At 42.2% G+C, this 23,233-nt stretch overlaps 1 long non-coding RNA gene across 1 annotated transcript in view; it reads left to right on the top strand.

Moving 5' to 3' along the window:
* Positions 1-961: 961 nt before the first annotated feature.
* LOC149328982 (uncharacterized) overlaps positions 962-23,233 on the top strand; it is a 35,419-nt gene continuing 13,147 nt past the window's right edge. Inside the window, exons 1-5 of the long non-coding RNA XR_016285416.1 lie at positions 962-981; positions 8,266-8,333; positions 11,529-11,641; positions 17,118-17,198; positions 22,113-22,211. This is a non-coding gene — a long non-coding RNA (uncharacterized LOC149328982). The remainder of the gene's footprint in view (positions 982-8,265; positions 8,334-11,528; positions 11,642-17,117; positions 17,199-22,112; positions 22,212-23,233) is intronic.

Here is a 23,233-nt window from a genome sequence, read left to right as displayed (position 1 = left end):
ACTGGCAGTTTACTGTGGGGCTGCACATGCTGGAGTCAATATGCCAAGAATGTGGCGTAAGCCTAAAGCCGGAAGCCTCATCTATTCGCTTGTGTCACCTTTTATCAATTCACGGTGGCATTGAACTGAGGTTTCGAAGACCAAGCTGACGTTTTCATCAGACGCAATCGGCGTCGTTGCCAGGTAGCTCTGTACGACGCCATTTAAATGAGAGAAGCTCGTATGAGTATGCAAGAGACGTTTCTATTATTGTAATTTACGTGAGAACATTGAGGGCCGAAATGGCGCTTCGTAGTTTTGGTTTCAAATGTGGCATGGCTTGCCTTTCGGCTTGGAGCTGTCTGATTTCGCTTTTGGAATAATGTATGCCTCTGTCCAAACCGAGCACAGCGAAATAATGTATAAATTATGCACAGTGGCAGCGGTTAGAATACTGTTAGAAAAATTTCTTGTAATAACTGTAATTTGATTTTAAGAAATGCTGGCCTGCGTCCGAGTGAGTGCCACAGCGTTGTAATATCCCCCGAACAATTTCCTGGTGCTAATGTGAGCTGAAATTAAGAAGGGTATCCTCTCGCGCCATTTTCGCAACTCAAGAAAGACGAGCACTCAAGACAATCGTTCCTCTCAGTTAGTTTAATGCTATTATCAGAGTAGATCTGCATAAAATAACTGCTTACGTAAGGCAAGTTTCGTAGAAGTGCACCCAGCTAAGCAAGCAACATATGTGCAAAGTGGAAGGCGTAATGAAAACGCAGCCCACGAATCGAGTTTGAACACAGTGGGACCAGCTCTTTATATATGGTTCGGAGCGTAACGATTCCCTTCAAACAAGGAACTAGAGGAACAAAGGCACTTGGTGTAGTAATAAAACAATATTGAAGTGATAGTTGGATTTTCGGTTTTGTTCTGTTTGTTACAGGTGGGTCATCAAATGGGATAAGGACCCAAAAGCTTTCTTTAAATCCTACAAACAACTTGGTAAGTTATATTCGCGTTCCTGAAGAATTGTCTGCTGCATGCGTGTAGTTTTTATAGTTTGTGCCAACCTAAGCACCTAAATAGCCTGGCAGCAGTGGCCATAAGTCTGTCTGTACCGGGCTATATATGTACCGTCTTTGCCAAATGTAACCGAGAAGCCATTCCGGCGGCCGGAGTGGGCTGGAAGCCGAGTGGAGGCGCTGCGGTGTAAACTGCGAGTGTACACAGCCTGACGTAAGCCTGCACCCTCGCCCAGTATGACAGCGCTCCGAAGGGGCGAAATTGCCCACTACACATGCTACCAGCTTACTTCTTGTCATCCAGCGAAAGAGCGTGGCAGCAGGCTTACGTTAGCCAGTTGACACGCGCAGCCGGGCCACACAGGTCAACTCGGTGTAAAGCACTGCCGTGAGGCCACTGCCTGTGCCGTCACAGGTGGTCGATTACTTTTGGCAAAGACGGCAAAAATAAAAACGTAAGTGGTGTGCGCAACATTGGAGAATGGCGCATGCTCTAGCAGTGACGGTGCAGTCGAGGATTCTCGCTTAATTTCAACGGCCAGGAGTTGTCTAACGCATTTACATCGCGCGAAGCTCTGGCGCATTTTGGTAATTCTCCCCCGTCAAAATAAGGCTGTTGCAGCCGGAATCGACCACATGGTGTCCATGAGATCAAGAAACGAATACAAAAGCCAGTGTGCCACCGATGCGCTGGCGGTGTTTTTCATCTTGCAAGCTCTCCTTATTTAATAGCAAGTAATACGTTTAGTTCGAATGCGTAGTGAGAAGAAAATACATATTTGGCATTAATAGTCGCTTAACGCGGTCATCGTAATGAGCATGCACCCCATATTTGTTTTAGACTTATACCGTAGCATTAAAACATTTTCGTATTTCTTTTTAACTTTTGAATTTAGTGCGCTGTGTTGGCGCCTATCATTTGCAGATTTTCCTGCCCAGTTGTTCCAAGCACCGCTCTATTCTTTTGGAGTTCCGCCGTAAGTGACTCTCGCACCTTACGCGCTTTCTTCAAAGGAGCATTTAAGAATAATCTGAACAGAACAATTACACTTTTTCGAATATCATTCAAGTGCAGTAGAAATTGCGCCATCTAGCATCATCATTTTGCCTAATATGAGACACAGTAAACACGAAGGGGTCTGGGCCAGGAACAACGAAAATAGCATTATTCTCATAAACATCTAGGTCTGCGAAATGGTTTGTTCTTTTTTTGTGTGACGGTTGGACACACATTTCTAAATAGCCATTGACAATAGAATTCTAGTTTGCCAAATTAACGTCCCGAAGTGACCGCCTGGCTTTAAAGCCACCGTAGTGGAGGATCGCGGATTAATTTAAACCACTTGGTGTTCATTCGCGTGTAATAATATCGCACAGCACATGAGCGCATTTTTGCGCTTCGATTCAGTTGAAACGCAGCTGCCGATACCGGCACTGAAGTCGAGTCATCCGGCTTAGTAGCAGAACGAACAAAGGAACTGAGCCACCACGATGAGTCGAAACCAGTTTTCAGACCGTTCAAATTGAACGCGAGGCTTGTACAGCAGTGCGTACGAAATCACTTAAATGCCTTTAAAAGAGGCACGATTATAGATGAATGCTGTAATAATTTTTGGGGTACCTTTAAATGTGCGCAGCAGTAAACGCTGAGCACAATCCTAACGAAGAGATTTCCAGATAGGCATAAAATCACTCATCTGGCGCATGCGCAAATTTTACATTGCACCCATCTACACCCTGATCCCGCAATGCATGCATGACTGCCGAAGTTTCCACTGGTTCCAATTGTTTCTCGTAATGAATTGAGGCTGTATGCAGGTGTTCGTTACATTCGGCGCATTTCTATAACACCGTATCGATGGTGCGAGTATGGTCTATTATCCACTATTGCTTACAAAAGCTGCCGCATTATTTGGCTGATTGAATTCTAAGGTTGTCCGGACTGTACTAGCTGTTACCTTTGTAAATACGTTGTAGTCAACTGATCGGTCTGCAATCAGTCAAATCCTTGACGTTACCTTTTTTATTGATAAGCATCATGTTAGCGTTTTTCCAAGCTTATAGTAGGCTTGAGGTCATAAGACATTGCATATTACAGGGTGGCTAGTTTTTCTGGCACAATCTCTCCTCCGTCCTACAACATATAGGCTGTTACTTGATTCTGATCAGCTGCTTTACCCCGTTGCATTGCTCCCATGGCTTTCTTTACTTCCTCTTTCGTTACTGCAGGATGTGCTATTGCTGTGCGCTACTGCCCCTCTCAGTACCGTTCTGATTAGATTGGCTGCTCTATAGATTTTTGTAGTACATTTAGGCTGCGTTATCGGTCGTATCTATATTGCTGACAACACTGCCCTCTTATACATGAAATTTTTGCAATGCCTAGTTTCCTCGTCACCGCTTTTAGGCTACCTGCATTTTTAAATCATGCCTGGTTATGTGCATAAAAAGTTTCTTATGTCTTATACCTTGAGCTCTTTATTAACTTTGATAGCTCTGCCGTTTATATTCAGTCTGTGAGGTTATACGCTTTCATGCTTTTTTAGTTCTAGGCACTAAACATGCAAACGAACTCTTGCTGAACCTGAAGAACTTGTGGAGGAAAAGAATGAAATGGATAGCAAATCCTGGACCTCACGCCTCATGTGAAAAAGTACGAAAATTGTGAGGACTAAAGATGCCTTAGATGGGGACAATATTCAGGGACAGCCAAGAAACGCTACTATTCAAGAAATTGGAATGGAGCAATGCTAGCAGGTCGTTAAAAGCGCTATTCGCATATGCCAAAAAGTTCACGTTCCATGAAAGAAAACAATGAACTGTAGATAATTAAATTTTGTGTCAACAAAATGCTCTCCTAAAAAACACGGGAGACCTGTTTATCAACCACATCTCTTGATTTCATGTGCGGATTGAAACCTCGATTTATAAGTTATAATTAACACGGAAGCATAATAAACTGCTTGCTGCTGCCGCCATTCGTCCTGTGAAAAACGGTATCTATTATAGCCCTTCTTTCTTTACACAAGGTGGGTAAAAGATCCATTTTCCGAACATATCGCTGCAGAGAAGCGGAGCTTCAAGCCAGAAGAATTTTGTACTAATTATATCACTAGTGGGTACGTGGCTCCACTGGTGATGAAATCCCGGACATCCCGTATGCTAGGCGGATGCTCGAATGACAGCATTGCAGTTTTGAATTCCTAAGGGCACTGTTGAGACTTATGGTAAGCGGCTTACTCACGTATGAAAAATTATATTAAACACAGGCCAGTTTTCTCAGGGACACTGAGGAGAAATTGAAGTTGAAGAAATTGAAGAATACCAGCTCCTGATTACAAAAACGCCACTCATACTGACAACTAAGCTCTTGTAACGTAGAAAAGAGCAAGAACCAAAATACAGGTATCGCCGCCAAAGGCCAAACTCGCAAGTACAAGCGTGATGACGTCATAGGACAAAACACTTTTACTTGATTTTAGCAACGCTAGGACACTAGAAGCCACGAATCACTCAATCGCAGCCAATGCATGCGGAAATCTCCTTGACGTCGCCAGATGGCGCCACGCAGCCGGCAGCTAGGCGCGCGCATGCAGTATCGGGACCAATCGCCGCCTGCTCCCCGGCTATAGGCGGGCTCCCGGTATTCCGCTAGCGGTAACAAGGTACACGGTATCGTTGACGACTTCGAGAATGGGATCCATTGTAACGCTGGCAAAACGCCGCTGCAAACGTAAACAAAGCGACGGTAGCGACGGCCGCAATGGCCGATAGATGCCTTCAACGGGCGGCCGGCGGTACCTTTCTTTTCGGCTGCTGCTAGGCCGCACTGCTGGCCGCCAGAAATCACGGAGTCTGCGTTACGTCATCTGCACGTCATGTTTCACGTCACTTAGTCCTGTGTCGTCATAAGAGGATCCCAAGTTTGAATCAGAGCGGCGGGAAAAACTTTTTAAACTTCGAATCCAAATTTCTTAAAAATAAATGCATCTTTCGCTGTCGCTGCCGGCCAAGCGACGACAAAACCATGAAATGCCGAACTATCGGATCTTGCTTTTAAAAAAATATTAATAGAGCTCTCCTCACAGTCCCTTTAAGCACTTTTTACCAACGGGGCCGTTTAAGATGAAAATGTCCCGCGAATTCCGTACTTACAATTAGTGTAATTTTGTGACATACATTTCAAAGTTCTTGGACTTAATGTCATCGAAATGCGTATATTATCCTGCAGGAATGTGGATATAAAAAAGCTCTCTCTGAACCGGAACTGCTTCGCATATAAAAAATGATAACATAAAAATCAAGTTATTAATGGCTGGTGTAGTAAATTTCACTTGGGCAAAGATTTTGAATCAGTTAGGCATGCTATATAAGTGAGCGAGCTTTAAGATAATCTAGTCAGAGGAAGGCTTTTCAATTCAACAATTATCTCACACATCGGCGAAGGTACAATAATATCAACGCCTTTATCTTCGAAATGAAAGAAATTGAATCTTAGCTGGAATAAGCATATAACAAACATATGTACTCCTTTCGTAAGCTTTGCTTCTTTAGGCATAAATTAAAAGCGGCGCCTTCCAATACTAAGCTTTTAGCCTACACATCCACCATCTCTCCGAAACTTGAGTACGCATGCACCGTCTGGGACCCTTACACAAAAAATATCAAGGCGTTTCAACTGATTCAGAGAAAATATCTGATTCATCTTTCCTAAATATCGTTCAACTTACTCTCCAAAGACTCTGATGGCACTACACATCATAAGACATTGGAAACACGCAGAAAAATTCAGAAATAGAACTTTATTTTCTCACTAAAAAATAACAAACTCTTCATGAGCCATGATTAATTTATTATGCCGATCACAACACGACTAACAATACATAGTCACACAGAATCATTAATACCGTAGAGCGCTAGCATCAATGCGTTAAAATGCTCATTATTTTTCCTCGCACAAAAACTCTGTGGAATGAACTCGCACCTGAGCTACCTAACCGTACCATTTCCACTGACAAAATTACTTATTCAGAGTTGCTGAGTATTTGCTTCTGGTTGTTCACAAAGTCCCATTAAACCGCCGCAGTGGCTCAGTGGTTACAGCTCTCGGCTGGTGACCAGAAAGACGCGGGTTATATGCCGGCCGCGGCGGTAGAATTTCGATGAAGCCGAAATTCTAGAAGTCCGTGTACTGTGCGATGTCAGTGGAGCTTAAAAAACCCCAGGTGGCCGAAATGCCCGCAGCCCTTCACTACGGCGTCCCTCATAGCCTGTGTCGCTTTGGGACGTTAAACCCCATAAACCAACCAGCTGTGCCCTATTACCCATTTTTTAGTTATCTGCGAATTAACTTGTTGGGTTCATTTTTATGTACTTTTTGCTCCTCCTGCTTAGACCGGTATTAGAGCCTGCAGTATTCTGTCAATAAATAAATAAATAAATAGGCGCAGCAGCACCACGAGACTCTGTTTCATCCAGTTTCTCTTCTTCACATATGTAAATCATAAAGTAATGTAGAGATCTATGTGGAGGTCGCCCAGGAGGCGACCGGGGCCACGTTTATTTGAGGGCTGCTGGAGAGGAGATAGCAGCGTCCGGCCGAGCCAGAGGCAGCAACTTTGTCCTTATCGGCATGTTGTCGCTGTCGGCCGCGCAGATCGCTCCAGTAAACATTCCGCATGCAGTTCACGTAATTAATTGTTGTTGGAGGCTGGAACCATTGTGATCATTGTGTGTTTTACAGGATCACAACTTTAGGCTCACCAGAAGGCGGCCGACCCTTGGACAAAAGAGCTGTCGCTAGATAAACTGAAACAGGCTGGGTTAAATCCGAGCAGATTAGTTATTTTATGAGGGCTCAAAGAACAGAACCATTGTTAAACCTGCTTCGTTCTCTTTGACTATTCGCATCTTGCTGAGGAAAACTAAACGAATTTCCTGCATATAGTTTTTAATCATCTCGTTTAGACGCCACATGTTTTTGCAAACATGATGGAAACCAACAGCTAGAGAAACCAAGGAGTATAGGGGATTTTTTTTAATTTGTCGAATGATAATTTATTAGAAAGCAGACAAAAAACAACCACATGCCGCCCGTGGGATTCGCACGCACGACCTACGAATTTCGCGTCCAATTCTTCGCTATTTCGGACGCGAAATTTTGGAGGTTGTGGGTTCGGATACCGCCGGCGGTATGCGGTTGTGTTTGCATATCTTGCAGATTCAGTACTAGGGACGGTATTAAGAAATTTGGGGCTATAAGGTGGCCACAGCTCGCAGAGCACAGGGTTGATTGAATAGATTTGGAATAGGATTTTATCGCCAGCTTGGCTTAGTTTTAGTGCGAGAGTACTATCCCGATGGAAAAACCTCGAGCCAGATCTTCCGATGCTAGTTTGCTTGCAGTGTTTGTGGGTTTGTTCCAAGTGAAATAAATAAATAAAGAGTGGCATGAACTGATCAGCTTCGCTGGCCACTCTGCGACCGCACTAGGTTATCGCCACAGCCGAACACGCCCCGTGTTAAACTGTTGTTGTTGTTGTCCTCTAAATAATGGCGCGTACCCACTGCGCGAGATTATCAAATCATATTTGTCGCATAAACAAGGTACTAAAGCAGTAAGCACTGCATTAAAAACATCGCCAAAGAAAAGCGGCTCTAGAGCATAAGCCACCGGCGTCCATTGGGTAAATTGGCACTTACGATCAAAACGTTGAAGTCGAGCATAACTGGCTGCCTGAGTCAGTGGACATCTTAGTCACGCATTGAGGTAAGTCTTTGTCAAAAGCAACCAGGCTCCATGGTTTGCTTCTCATTCGTATAACAGAGCCCTCACGTCTTCGCTAAAGATCAAAAAGTTCTTGGAAGGTGAGAACAGGGGTTCTCCTTACCATACAGAGATTTGGAGCTTGAGGGCTGATATAATAACTTTATTATACGAGTATGAAGAAAAACGTGCAGCCTGGTTACTTTTGACAAAGACGGCACGTGGTGGTGGTGTACACCACTGAAAACTGTGTTGTTGCACATTTCCTGCCTAATAACGCTAAACCGCTAGCCATTTCTGTGGTGTGCATGAAAGGTTTGTGGTTTTGTGAATGAAAGGTTTTTAAATACACGCCAGGCTTTTTGTGCCGGAAAACGTCGCTCAACGAATACGACCCAACATTGGAGATTTTGTGACTTTTCTAAAAAATGAGCACAGACAATATTAAGCTTTATTCACACTTCACCTGACTTATGAATTGTGGGCATTTTTTTTTAGATCCTTCAACTTCGGTGGCTTCGGCGTACTTTTTGCAGAGCAACTTCTGCTTGCTCTCCATACCACATGTAAGTGTGATAATACCTTTTGAGGGAAAGAAAAGCTAGTATATTATTGGAGCTTCTCAACTAATCACGTGAAAAGGACCAACACTTTGCTTTTAGTTCAAACGTTTGATCTACTTTTGCGTAATTCACGCGAATGCAGACTTACGCTGCTGAGGTTTGCAAGTTATAAGTGAGAAATAAATCTCGTGAAGTATGAGCCCTACCACCTGCTCAAAATACAAACAAAGTCGGGAAGATGCACTGTGAGGAAGAAACAAAAACCTGGATATTCCTGCCTACATGTTTGAGTCTTAATTAGGGGGTACAATCTGCGCGATTGAGGCACGTTCTAGCTTATACACGCACACAGTCACACCGACCATTCAAACAACTTAAGGCTCGTCGTGGTGTTAGTCCGATGTTCGCAAAAAAAATATTTTTCAGGAAGCTAGTTTTGTGGAAGAAGTCAATAGTAGTGAAAACAATATCCACTGATAAGAAGTAGAAATAAAAGCTAACACTAATTATTCAGCGTCGGGCGATCATAAAAGCAAGCTATATTTCTGAAGACATGTCCAACAAATGTACAAGTGGTTCGCCTAAATGCAAGGAATCACTTGAGCCGCTGAAGCACTTAAATAAGTCGTAGCCAAGTGCTGAACATGCACCGGGCATCATAATCTTCGATTGGGAAAAATGTCCACAGAATCCGCTATCGCAGACTTGTAGTTTTTGTTTTCTAGTTGTGGGCACATTTTTAAATGCATCTGATTTCGCTCTAAGCAAAGGTAATTAGGTACGTTTTAAATTGTCAACTTCACCGCGACGTTTACATAGCAAAAGTACTTGCAGGCCCAAAAAAATTTCTATCTTAATTTAGCGTGGCACTTCGATTTTGAGCACAAATGCCGTCCAAGGATATAAAAATTTCTACGTTAACATGCACTCACCTGTGCGGTATTAGCTCATTTTAACATGCCCCAATTGTAACTACTTGGCTGCACAAAGACTAGATGAACAAAAAGACCTGTAGTCACTGTAGTCGCTCTGGTTTGCTCCCGGACATGTTTTTTTTCTTCTTGTAACAGTTAGTTCTATAGGAAATCAAATTTTCGTTTATAGTTATTTTTTTTGGCATGCAAAGCTGAATATTTTCTTATTGTCTTGTGCGATAATATTTTTTTATTTGCTTAAGCCTGTTCCATAGGCGATATGCGCATGGTAATTTTTTATTTGGTTCTTTGTTGCGAATCGTATAGCGAAAGTCGGACGCGGCTGCATTGCTGGAACTGCGTTTTTCAGCAAGAAATTATCTGAGCTGTGAATTATAATGAAGAAAGCCTGCTCACTCTCCTTCTTTCACATTGGGATGGTAACAAAATGACGTGATCGTACACGGTGGGGAACAATCGCCACTACTGGAGGCCTGTTTATTCATTACGGCTTTAAAGTTACCATATTTTTTCAAAGGAGAGCTTGTGTTTTTCGGGCCAATATTACAATGACGTGGAATGGCGTAGCGATCTGGGAATTTTAAATCTTGGGCACTGAATTTCACCTAAAATGCCCACAGTTGTGTTAGTTTGAAGACCGCAACTTATTTTTTCGTTTCATGTCGAGTATTTGTCATGCATACAGCGGACATAGCAACGCGTGGCTCGCCACGGCCTCGTGAGGCCACCACCGAAGCCGGCTCAAACGAAGAGAGCTCGTAGAGGTGGAGCCTGATACGCGCCCTCTGCTGCAGCGGCGGGCCCCTGCTTAACACTGAAAGCTGCTTGTCTTCGCGTGAAGAGCGGGTTTAATCATTTCTTTGCGAATTTGATAGATGGATTTGTGGGGTGCAACTTAAGAAGCTGCACGTCGACTATGGGAGACGCTGTGGTGAATTACTGCGGAATATTTTTGGCCTCCCGAGGCACTTTAGGTTTTTTGTCGAATGAGGTCAATATCTGAGTTATGACGACGTTTGGTTCAGCCTTATTTTATTGTATGAGAGCCACGTGTGCAAGGTCAACGTAAACCTTACCATACGTGATCGGACTGTTATTTCTCACGCCTTCCTCGCGCACGACAAACGTTTCGGCATGTGCGTGCCTTGCTGCATGTGCTTGCTTTTGGTGTTGCTCTGGTTTTGCGTTGGAGGTTCTGTGGGCCTTTGTCAAGCTGTAAGAAACAGCTTTTTGCCTATAAATCCGCCAGAATCTTTCAGGGAAATAAATTGAATTGAAACCAAGGGCATAAGGAAGCCCGCTTGCAGGAGGCGGGTGTATGATAAGGTAAAGCCACTTAAAACGGTAACTTCGAAAAACAGTAAAAATATATGTTAACTCTGACACGTGGTGCAAGTACAGGCCCAATGCAAAATAACATGGATAACTTAAAGCCGATAGACGGCACTAAAAAGCGTGGCAACGTAGTGTGATTAGCTCAAAGAATTAGCATTACCCTTTACCCTCCATTACCCTTTATCCTTGGCATTACCTATCCTAGCATTACCCTTACCTAGCATTTACCTTACATTACCTAGCATTACCTTGCATTTATCCTAGCATTACCCTTTATCAGGCATGCTTGATTCGTGGCTTCATATTCATGCTGAAAACTCAACAGCGACCTTCAAAAAAATCCTGCCTCACGTGCAGAAACAGTGAGGTGTCGCTCATACAATCTAACCTATTTGGTTTCAGAAGAAGCGCTTCTCTATGTCTTTCTCTTCCGTTTGTTCCTGTTGGCTAATCTTCCTGTAACATTGGGCAATTAAACAAGCAAAAAGTTCTACTTGAATACCTTCTAAATCTGGTTCGCTGAAGTAGACCAGCGTGATCATCACAAGCACGGAAGTGTTTTAAACAGCGTTTGAGAAGCGCACTCATGTGTGTTTGTGATTATTCAAGGAGGCGAGAGAAATAATGTGTTAGTGACCTGTATGCATAGCTTGTCGCAACATCTAATATGATTCCTATGTGATAGCAATCGCCTCCCGCCTTTAGTTTCTTTGTAAATGCTACCCAGATTATGTGCGGTTTCTGTAGATTACTATTTGTCGACTTTCTTTATTTGGAAGTAAAAATAAGTTGTTGTGATGGAAAACTTTTAGGGGTGTCATAAAAACAGAATAAAGAAATGCACCTGTACCTCTCCCGCTTTTCAAAAAAAAATGTGCCATACATTCATACTCCCTTCTGCCCACACTGTTGGTTTGTTCTTCTCAAGTTCCCCGGAGAACCAGGAATAGACCCTGTGACTTGTTCACCAATGATACATACAGAAAGTGCGACACCAGTGCGAAGTGCTTTGCTGAGCAGTATAGGAACATGACGGAGCCTGTAAGTACCTTACAGAATTCGGGTTTTCTTGAACTGCACATTGAATACCTGATCTAGATATTTACCTCAAGTTTAAGCTTTTTTCATCAAAGGTGTTGACCACACTTGTTCAATGCAGGTATGGAAAGTGGGACTAGGGGTACTATGAGCGCAGTCTTCCAACAGTAGGGATTGCTGGATGCGCTCGGTCGTAAAAATACCTGTTTTCTTTCTTATAAACGGCGGGCTTCAGTTCTGGAATGTCTATGTGGTTGCACTAGGATATGACACAAATAGTGCACGTTCGTGAGAAATATGCATTCAGCTACGAGATTTACACGACACGCCAGTGCAAGTTAGTTTCTATTTCGCTTGCCTTGGACTACGCTTAGCACTTTGTTTACTATATGCAATCTTCCAAACCTAAAAAAAAAGCTATTGCTTATTGGCATCGAAGACTGGAAAAAGAAAGTGCCTAGCTTGTAACACATTGTTTAGCGCCGTTAACCATCGTATCAAGCGAGCAGAGCAACATGCCATTGATGCGTTGGAAATCGCTCCTACGTGAAATATCGTGAGGAGCGAGAAAAGAACGATATTTTTCATTATATTTTGCGCTTTGTACCCACAGGAACTGTACATTTTAAAGAAGGGTGTTCAGGAGCAGGTTTCGGTCCAGAAAGTAAATGCTCATTAAAATCTGCCTGGTAACCACAACACGCATATTAAAAAAAGGTAGAAAGCTATAAAGAATGCCAGCACCAGAAAACAAAATTATCCTGCTCACGCTAACATATAATCATCACCGAAGGAATTATGTAAAACGCATTTGACTAATGCTGCTGCTCCCTAAAGTTCTCTCTTCGGCCTCACCTTACCACTTGTTAGTCATTCTGGTTAGCTTTGTGGAGAGACCGCGTGTACCTGACAGGTGTTCGTTACGAAGGTCCAGGCCCGGACCATCAAGTATTTCATTATTGATTAATTTATTCATAGAATGCCGATGCCAGAGCGGGAGCAGTCAGGGCGTTTAAAAAATTAATAATAATGCACAAAAAACGCAAAATAACTTACCTGCAGCACAGAAACAAGCTTGAATCAGCAGAAAGAAATCGATGTCTAAAAATAAAAATTTTGTTGCTCAGAAGGCAGAACACTGTTTATCATTGAAGTACTTTCAGTGTTTAAAGCGTTTGCTTTTATGATGCTAACAGATTGAACGAATCCATTGGGCATTTTGTGCCGCTCTCTTATTGTTCGGAAGAAAAAAAATGTATCTATTGTCTTATGATTCTTGGGAAGCTTTGACTATTTAATTTTTATTTTGCAGCGCTTACGTGTGGACATTTTAGTACTCTTCTCTGAGCGTGCTCTGTAAAGGTGCGGCATATACGGCATATTTGTCCCGGGAATTTCTAGTTGAATGCTAGACTCCCCAGCAGCACTTTTATGTAGTCCCAACTGCACTGCGCCTCCGTATGGCTTCATTATGGCTTCATCTGCATGAAGCAGGAGTGTAACAGGACTACCCACAAACAAAACCCGCTCAAAATTTTATTTGTAAACTTTTAGCAAACGACCGCAGGTACAGCGCGAACAAGAGCTTCAACCGCGCGTAGGCCTGATAAACATAAGGAGTCTCATTGTGGAACATCTTGGTGCAAACAAGTGAAGCAGACTGTGTTCATTTCGGGTGTTTAACCCGCATAGACTCTCTATCAACAGCGCTCATGCGATGTTTCTTCTGTTTGCGCTGTTTGCGTTTCAATATGTATCACTAACCTACCCTTTTAGATATTTTTATGAACTTTATCTCTCTTGTTTCCGCAACACCAGTTGCAGTGTACTCATCGCTGACTCCGATATGCCTTCCACATGCAATACTTCTCAAATCATACTTTACTTTCTCTAGTCTACCCCCCCCCCCCCCGAGCGCTCGCCTAAACTCAGTGGAGCTGAAAAAACAGCTGAGTCTAGCCGATCAGGTCAGCGGCCTTCTGGTGCATTGATCTGACTCAGACAGAGCTGCGGTGACTAAGAGAGTGCCTTCGGTAAAAAGACTAAGAATCTAACAGTGAACAACGCATAACGCGTTTTTCTTCTTTTTGCTTGCACTAAATGTGGGTTCCAGACCAATTTCTTAAGCACTTCCTCACGAAGAAGCCAAGAAGAAGACGAGAGCAAAACTTGTACCCATATAAAGTGAACCTTTCAGTTCCCGCATGCGAGGTTTATGCTCAAATGACTAGGCCACCACTTTGGTGAGGCATTGTTAAGGATTCTTGAAACTTATTGCGGTTGAGCTTCATATTGAATACTGTTAGTTGGGCCACATTAAATACTAGTCATTCTGTCTTCAGGTAGCCTTATGGGCCAGTAGACTAGTTGTGGCATCTCTGCAAAAAGTAGCCAGAGAACAGTAGAACGGTATTAAGGCGGAAGCCTTTAATGCCTCATCGTTGTAAGCAGGAGTTGTCGACAGAAATGTCACGCTTTTCAATTGGTCGAAATGGTCGTGACGTCACAGTGCGCGAAATTCAAACGGGGCCAATTGTACTTTGGCTAGTAACCATGCAACCAATAAAGGGATCGTATAGCGATGCTTGAAGTTGGAGTGAGTTTGGTTAATTGCTTAATTGTCCAATTAGCCTAATTAACCTTTCTAGTCAGGCCAGATAAATAAATAAAACCGAGTAGGAAATTGGTCGAGCTCGGGAAACGAACCCTGGTCTTCGGAGTGCGAGACGAGCATGCTAACCACTCCACCACGCCAGCTCGATGGTTTGGAATGAACAAAGCCGCGTCTAGTGAATACGGTGTCCCATCTTCCTTCCTTCTCGTTACGGCGAGGTCTAGGTGTCCACCTACATATGCGAGAAAGATACATTTCCTTTCCTCAAAAACCAATTTACCGGCGAGCAAGGCGCAGAACTGAACGGACGATGGCGTTCTATGGACTCCCTGCAGCGTTGCAAGACGCTGTCGCGTTCCACTCTTAGAGGCGATGCTTAACATCTTAACCACACATCAGTGACACAAGCAGCAACCCCGCGCTTATTTAAGGCTTTCGCCTCACCGCACTTTAGGTCAACAAAGTGCCCCCCTGAATTTTTTACGTCTCAGCCGCACAGTGGAGTCATTGTGGCAGCATTAAACGCCAAAGCACTTGGGTATCGTGTTCTTTCATTTGTCTGCACTATTCTCCCTCATTTTAACAGTGACTCAGTAACAACTTGGTCAAATCGCAGCCTTAATAATAAAGGGTCTCTAAAGGCGGGGGCAAATTTTCTCCTTACCGTTTACACATTTACAGCCTAATGGTCGCCTACAGTACTCCACTACATAGAAAACAAAGAGATCCCGTTGCCTGGTGACTTTTCGTCCTGTTTTTAACAAGTTAATGCGTTCTGGGTGATATATTTATTTGAGCAATTAAATATTTGCCCGGTTTTTAGTGCTCTTATATTTTGCTCAATATTTTCCCCCTCTAATGAAGATGTCTATAATTATCAGACATTCAATTGGATAAAGTGTGTTCGTTAAGGATAAAAATACAATATATCTGAACTTTTTGGATAGCATCGTCTGAGAGCCAACCATTCTACGAACCTCGAATTCTTTCCGGCTCCCAAATAAAAAAATGTTTCCGACAACTCTTCGATCTCGGGAGTGTTCATGTCATTGGCATTTCCTGTGTGCTGCGTAGGCTGAAGACTTGTTTTAAGAACGATGTCTTCGATCATCTCTAAACCGATAAAGCTCCGGTACCGTCCATGCACTCTTGTCTTCATCTTTGAATTAGAGACTAATGAATATTCCAGGACATGACTCGAGGGCAACAACTCAGTTTTCGGTGAATGATACTTGCTTCTAAACTTTCTGGCTGCCTTGTGTTGTGGTTTCGAGGCTTTCTTTCGTGCTCAGAGCGCAGTACTGTGATTCATAACCTCGTCGGCGAAACTGCGTGTATAGAGGCACTCGGTCTCGTGGTCATCGTCATTGGAGTAGGCATCATTATCTGAGGAAGCCGTGCACCGAGCCGCAATAACGCAATGCTCCACTTTTCTTGCTACTTTGCTTGCGTTAAACGAACATGGCATTCATTTCTAGAACGAAACAACTAACAAAGCTGGGCTCAGTAATTTTTAGCGTCCTACATGTACAGCGCAAGTTTTCTTTGCCCAGTAACTCTAACAGTTTATTGTATAAAATTACGGAGGCACTTCAGACTGCTGACATACTTTAAATTCGAAAGTATTATTTTTAATTTTTCTTTGCAATGTATACCATTTTTCCTCATTTTTTTTTTCCTTTCTGATAGTACACCTACTCATCAGGATACTATCGTAAGGCAATGCATACACTAGGTTCACCTTCCTTGGCCAAGAAACAACGCGGTTTTGCTACATACGGATTGCCGGCTAAGCTCGCAGTCTGGAAGTACTCGGTTCAACACGGCGCGCTTTCGCAAGAATTTTTATTTTTCTTTGATACCATGGTGACGACATAACGAATTGTTGGGACCGCTGCTGCTGGTCAACGCAGAAACCGGAGTTCATTGCTGATGTGCAATCAGAATTTAATGCCTTCGCACTAAAAGGTCGCACCCTGCAATGCAGGTTTAAGAACCTCTAAGCGTAACGCATGCCAGGGTTGTGCAGCGCAAGTTCTGTGTTTTGCGTTGCATTCGATAATAAAGAGCCCTCTGTCTTCTATAGACGGACTGATCACATTTAGCCTATCAATATATTGTGACTCCGCAAGAAAAGCAAACAATATATCCACATTGGTTTTAAAACACCTCCACGCATGATGTCGGAGGAGAAGTGAGAGTAAATGTCGGCTGTTTAGAGAACTACCACACGCAACAGGTAATGCATTTGCCTCTTCGTACATTCTGGTAAGGCTCAGTCGGTCTTGAGAACAAGAAGTTCTTAATTAAAACGATCATAAAGAATTGCTAATTGAAATTAACATTGCATATGAGGATATATTTTTTTTCGCCGAAGTTTAAGCATGTATTTTTGTAAAGTTCGTCGCCGTCAACGAGCCAATCCGGGGAAGCATTAATGCCATAAATTATTGTTGCCTTCAAGCATCAAACGTAGCTAATGTTTGCCCTAATCAACATAGGTTATTCGAACCTTGTCTCTTCCACATAGGCAATTTATCTACAAAAAATACAGAATAGTTCATGGTGCTTTTATATTTTCAATTCACGTCGCATTTCTGAATGCCATTCGATATTATTTTCTTGAAATAACGCGAACAAAAGACGATTTTGGAGCCCATTCCCCAAGAATACAGCGTGTAAGGCACCAGCGTGACTTGAAGCCGCAAAACTTGAAGTTGCTACCGAAACAAAAACAGCGAGCTTAAAGGAAGTTGATCCAAAATTCTGTGCGGTGGAATGGTAGAAGGAAAGCGCTCCTTTTGCTTCACAATTGAAGAATTGATGTTTCTTTAAAGCTATAATGAAAGAGATTTTCTGTTTCAGGTTTACAGAAATTTATCGTTCGCTGCTATAGAAAGGCATATGAAGGAAAGCAACTACAACACTATCGACGACATGTACAAGGTAAGTTCAGTGAAAATTTTTACATTTAATTGAATTTTGCTGAAGATAATGCCCGTCTAAAAATTGAACAGCAGGCTTCTAAAATATGTACTTTTCACAACGTGTCGCTCAAGGTAAACAGCGAAGTATTAACTTTTCTATTATTCGGCTTGATTTGACGCTTCCTAGGTATTATGCAACAATAAGATGGTTAGAATCGTTTTCTCAGGTTTCACCTGATGCTCGCAACGATCACACAAACCGCATATATTATTAACACATATACCAGATTAACATTGTGAACTCCAGTTTCATCTGATTCTTGCGCACCGATCAGATTTCGTAAAATTTCGGTTCAACCTAAATGCAGCACACTAATGAACTTGCAATAAAGTCCAGTTTGCCTGTGGAGAAAAGTAGAAGCGTCGGCAATGAATGAGCGATTTTCTTGTACTGTTTAAGAGCGCTATTTTCTGAAATCAGTTCAAGATTTTAACCCTCTTTCTTCTTTTGTTGCTTGCGGTATGACACCATTTGTACAGAACGTCGATGAGTTAGTTATCTATCGAAGGGAGAGGGTCCGAACACATGTAATAAAGGTACCCTTCATTGACATCACTGTATCATAGGCTAACCACTCTTTCCCTCTGCACGCATTTTAGCGATGTCCTGCGGAGAAGACTGTCGGAAGTCTGAAATAGTCACTCTGGTAGCAAATGGGTTTCCATTGTGTAACCAAAGGCAGTCACGCCTCGCATACAATTTGAAATATTGTGTTCCACAAGGTTAAGTGCGCGATGAAAAAAAAAAGTGAATTAGTGAACCAACCGTTTGCGCAAGGTACCATTTCTGGGTAATCTGTGAATGTAATAGCAATATTAAGCTTGAATTTTTTGTGCCGTGAACAAAAACGTCCCCAAAGAGCAAATAATTTTTGTCTTGAAAACCGGAAACACCAAAAATATGAAGCTTCTTGAATAACCCCGTGTATACCTGAATTTTGGTTGAACAAATAACTCTTCAATATTGCCCCCCCAAATCTACAAAATAGGATACACAAAAGGGGACTACAGGTATCGTAGATCGGAAAACTGCGTCTGCAATCTTCTTTAGCTATCGAATTTGCGCTATATTCGATGGCTATGCAACACAGCTCAGGGCTGTCAAAACGCTTGAGCAGTCTATTGCTCTTGGAATGCAGTCCGTGCGTAGAGGAGCCATGAAGCTGCGACACCAGGGTAAAGAAGCAAAGCAGTAATTGAAAGCGATGTGTCTGTGTCTCACAAATAGCTTCAAGTGGAATGAGAGCTACGAATGCGAAGTAGGACTTTTACACAGCATTTTCCTCACGCAGACACGGTAGAGCCACATAGCTATTTAATGAGATTTATCCGGACTGCGGCGCGAAGAGATGACCGGAAATGACGGAAATTCTTTCTAATGCGCTGAGAGGCCGGCTATTAGAAAGAGCGAACCCTGAAAATGGTCAGTGAAGATTTGTTGAAAAATCAATTTCCCAAGTTAGAGGACTCGTTGCATATGCACTTTCGCCTTGAGGAGCGGTGGAAGTGAAATAGTGTATGCCAAAATCAAGGTTGACCACAGTTCAGTTTATATTTGGCCGTCTTACGGGACTCCCGAGCATGGTCAGACACCCTTGTACGCAGTAAAAACGCGCCATTTTAAATGCTGAATATTCTTTACGCGCAACTTTTGCCAAAATAACATTTCGTTGCCTTCCAATCTCTCTTACCTAATAAGCTTTAGAAGAAAATGCACAATTCTGGACCAAAAAAGGCCATTTTAAGTTATCTGTGCGCTTAATTTCTTAACCAAAACGCTGTATCCTGGTTGGGGGAATAGAAAGCAAGAACTTAAACTTAGGGGAGCACCTATAGCGCCTTTTGAAGACCAAACCACCTACCCAAGCTTGACGATTGGAAGTAGACAGCGATACTGGGCGCGTCCGTTTTCGCACATTTCAATGTACGCATCACAAAAAAATTGCAAGGGTGTTTTGTTTTCCTTTTACTGAAGTGCAATGATTTCCAGCAAAGTAAAAAACTGGTGTCAAATTTTGTTCAGAGAGACATGCTTGACCAAGACATTGACTCACTGTTTACTAAGCTTGAATTAATCTTTGTTTTCTTCTGTAATGTATTTATTTTTCCCTCTTTAGTTATGCGACAGAAGTTCGATAATGAATTTCTTTTGAATATAATGAGGAAGAAAAGAGCGAGGAAAGTTTTGAGAACATGAATTGTCTTTGAGAAACTTTCCCAAATGTTACAAGGCAATTTTTTTCAGGAGCGGATTATGAGCCGCAGAGGACGCAACCTTTTTGTGAATGCCATACGAATGAGGGCAGTATTTACCTTATATTTACTAAATAGGTATTAACTAGCAGAGCCTGGTGATTAGGGGTAAGACGAACTCCTAGCGGCATACATGGTGATATCATAACAAAGACAACGATTTGTTCTATATAAGTGTTTTTTTTCTGCACAAAACAGTATTACTGTCCATTAGGTTTTCAAGAAGTTCAGTGTAATCGCAGCGTCCACTTGAGAAGTGCTTCAAAGCCTAATGAGCCCTGTTCAACCCGTCTACAAAGTTGTAAGGAGTCATGACACCTTTTCTTCCCCCGTCCCAAATGCTAAAGTGGCCAAAATTAGAAGAATCCTGTTTCTTCACCTGGCCAACCAGCAAAACAAAATGTAGGCTGGAGTAAAAATAGCGCAGAGTTGTTTAACAGGGCGCCATGGTCATTGCAACACTGACTGAGCGACGCTTCCTAGGTGCGGTTGCGTCGTGTTTGGCTTTACAGAACGACTTTCTTGGTTTTAGAAAGCTATGGCATCAGTACCTCACTCGCATTTATATATATATATATATATATATATATATATATATATATATATATATATATATATATATATATATATATATACATACATATATACAAGGGAAGGGGATTGACGGGCTCATTATGCATACGAGAGAAGCCAACAGCAACATATGCCAAGGAACACACGGGATTTTTTTTAGATTTATTTATTTTGTGGTGCTGATCACCCACGTTCATAAGCAGCGAAGCGAATGTTGTACGTCCAGCGTCCAGCTAATCAATTAGCTTGAAGCGATAACATAATCAGTAATGTTCTGAATTGATCAACACCACAAAATAAATAAATTAATTACAAATCCCCTGTAGCCCTCGGTTTCTGTAGCTGTTGGCTTCTCTCTCATATATATATATATATATATATATATATATATATATATATATATATATATATATATATATATATATATATATATATATATATATTTCTTTAAGTTACACCGCATATCTCAGCTTGATTCTTGAAATGCTTTGTTTGTTTTTCACCTCCCCATATCAAGAAATTTTTTCTAAATTGGCTGTCATTGCATACCGGTATGCGAAGCTCCAGGCTGCAGTGTTTGAAGGGGATTGAGATCCCCAGACACATCCGTCATAGTTCAAGCCTCCACCGATGTCGAAGGAATTCTCTCAGCTTGAGCGCATGGTGCGAATTAGTGGAGCAGCCCAGTCTGTTGTAAGTCAGAATCATTTAGCCTCTTCATCAGATGAGGTCCCCGGTAGACCACTGTTCTCAAGCGCCACGCAATGCCCGGAGACGATGTTTAGACCCGAAACTGCGGAGCACTGCCGTACTACTACTTATGAGAGACAACATGGACATGTACAGAAACGGCAGTAGAAAACCGTGTTTTATTGACGCGACGACAAACTTGTTCTTTTATTTGTGCTGGATGAAGATTAAACCGGGCATTTATTTGTCTCTGGAATCCATTCATTTTTTCACGTCCTGCTTTTCACCCGCGAAATCATCGATTATCAATCTAAAATAAAAAAAAATTAGAACCTGGCCATTACTTTACAAACACACCGGTGGTCCGCCGATACCTGTCGTAAGAAAGCGTTGCCCACGCCACCCATTTCCGACGTAAGATGTAGCAGTTCGAGTTCAGTTGCAACCTAATATTTGGGGAGGAATATCTTCTTATTTGAAGTCTTGTGCGAAGCACGGAAAGAATGACGGGTAGAGAAGTATGCGTAGACAATGATAGGAAAAAATCTGAATGGCGTAATACATTACTATAATAAAAGGAAAACAAACGAATTTTCGGATGAGCGTTGGAACGCGTCTCTCTGTATGCTGTTCTATGTAATCATTAAGCTTTGGTTACTAAAACAGTGTTCTCGATTTAAAAATAGCTCAACATTATGCCGTTGTCATGGAACAATTTTTTACACCATAACATTTAATCTCTAGAGAGTTTGCTTACTCCTGTAGGCTTTCTATACCAGACAGACAAGTGAAATCCTCGACCACCTTTTTCTCCCATTCTACTAATCGTGTTATTGCGAGTGGTGGCTTTTTGCAGCAGAATAATGCTTGCTCTTATTTCCTCCAGCTTTGACTCCAGAGCTATAAAGACTTGTTCGAGGGTATAAATTGTTACACTTGCTCCCATTTTCTGCAGTTTACTAAACGGGAAATGTAATTGAAGAACTTTACAGAATAGCATGTGATGCCCATATGGTTAAAGCTCTAAAATTCATTCTAGGAGTAGAATTGTTGAACTTTTGAACTTCTGAATTCCTTACGTGCCTTTCAGTTCATTCGTATCCAGATATAGTTCGATTTAGACTTTTTTAGCATTTGTAACTACAACCCAATTCACAAAAGCCATAGTTCAAATACACCTACAATATCTAAGAAAACTACCGCAACGGTAGCTACTACTACACATAGAGTCCACTAGGGAATTTCCATGTGACAAACCTGTACCCAGGCTAGTAGCAATACTGCAAAAGCTACTGGTAACTTCACTTCTCCATGCGATCTCCATAGATGACACTGAGAGTTTTTGTATTTTTTTCAGATCGTGACTGAAAGTTATGAGTCCAGTTATAAAACTTATTTGCTTAACAATGTGGACGAAAACATCGCAGACAATGGTGGCGTAAGTTTGGCTTTGAAGGTGAGGTTACTGATGTCTTATCAAATTTGTAGGAAAATATATGACGTCCTGTCAAAATATGCTCTTGAAGCATTCTTCGCTGCGGTATTTTTCAAAGCATTGTGTTGCAGTGCATGTGGAAAGCAAGGTATCCAGGAAATAGAATGAAGATTAATCAATTTTCCAAGCGCATTTCGAAAAGATCACTTTTTTTCAGCAAAAAGCAGATGCAACTCGCATTGAATACAATCTTTTCCATGTCGATTTAATAGTTATGCGATCTGGACTAGTGCTGCGGCGTTGATTGAAAGCAGGTGGGCCTGGTGCATTCAGTAATGTGACAAGAGGTAAGAGGCTACTCAATATGTGGCGTACATTTTCAATACTAATCTCTCCAAAGCAGATACTAAGCAGATACACGTCTGCTTTGGGGTGCGCTTTCCTGAAGTGATGCAGAAAACACTGCTTTCTACTCTTGTCTTGCGTCTTCGTTGGCTTGTACAGCTTATTTATGATCAGCGTATGGGAAGGCTGTACGAGCCTGCACCATCCCGTGGAAGCGGTATTCAGAGACCCAGAGGAAAGCACGCTTTTCAGTGCCATTCTACATGAAATTGGCGCAGTGAATAAAAGACAACCTCTAGCTTTCGACAGTTAAATGTTATTGGAGACTGTAGACACCTTTCAGTCTCAGCTTCTACCTGCGAGGATGATCGTGAAGCTTACAAATAACCCCAAAATGAACGTATTTGAACTGATGGGCGTACAAGTGTGAACGACTTGTGGTTAGAATTCAAAAGTACGGTTCATTAGTGTATCAACAAGTACGTGCCGCTTAAACATAAGAAGCTGAAAATGGCGTGTCCCTGGATAACACACGAGATCATACAGTTAAAACGTCGCGTGAAGCGCTTATCAAGGTCAAGCAATAATGTTGGTGGTGCCTTGCCGGCTCTTCGGGCTGAACTGCGTTCAAAAATAAAAACTTCACGGTACCACTTTTTTAATGTCAAGATGCACAATTTTCTAAAAACTGACCCCCA

The sequence above is a fragment of the Amblyomma mixtum genome, chromosome 9, assembly GCF_055824585.1.
Source record: "Amblyomma mixtum isolate Tamu chromosome 9, ASM5582458v1, whole genome shotgun sequence".
Taxonomy (NCBI): domain Eukaryota; kingdom Metazoa; phylum Arthropoda; class Arachnida; order Ixodida; family Ixodidae; genus Amblyomma; species Amblyomma mixtum.
The sequence above is the reverse complement of the archived record's forward strand: the minus strand, read 5'-3'. Positions and strand labels throughout refer to the sequence as shown.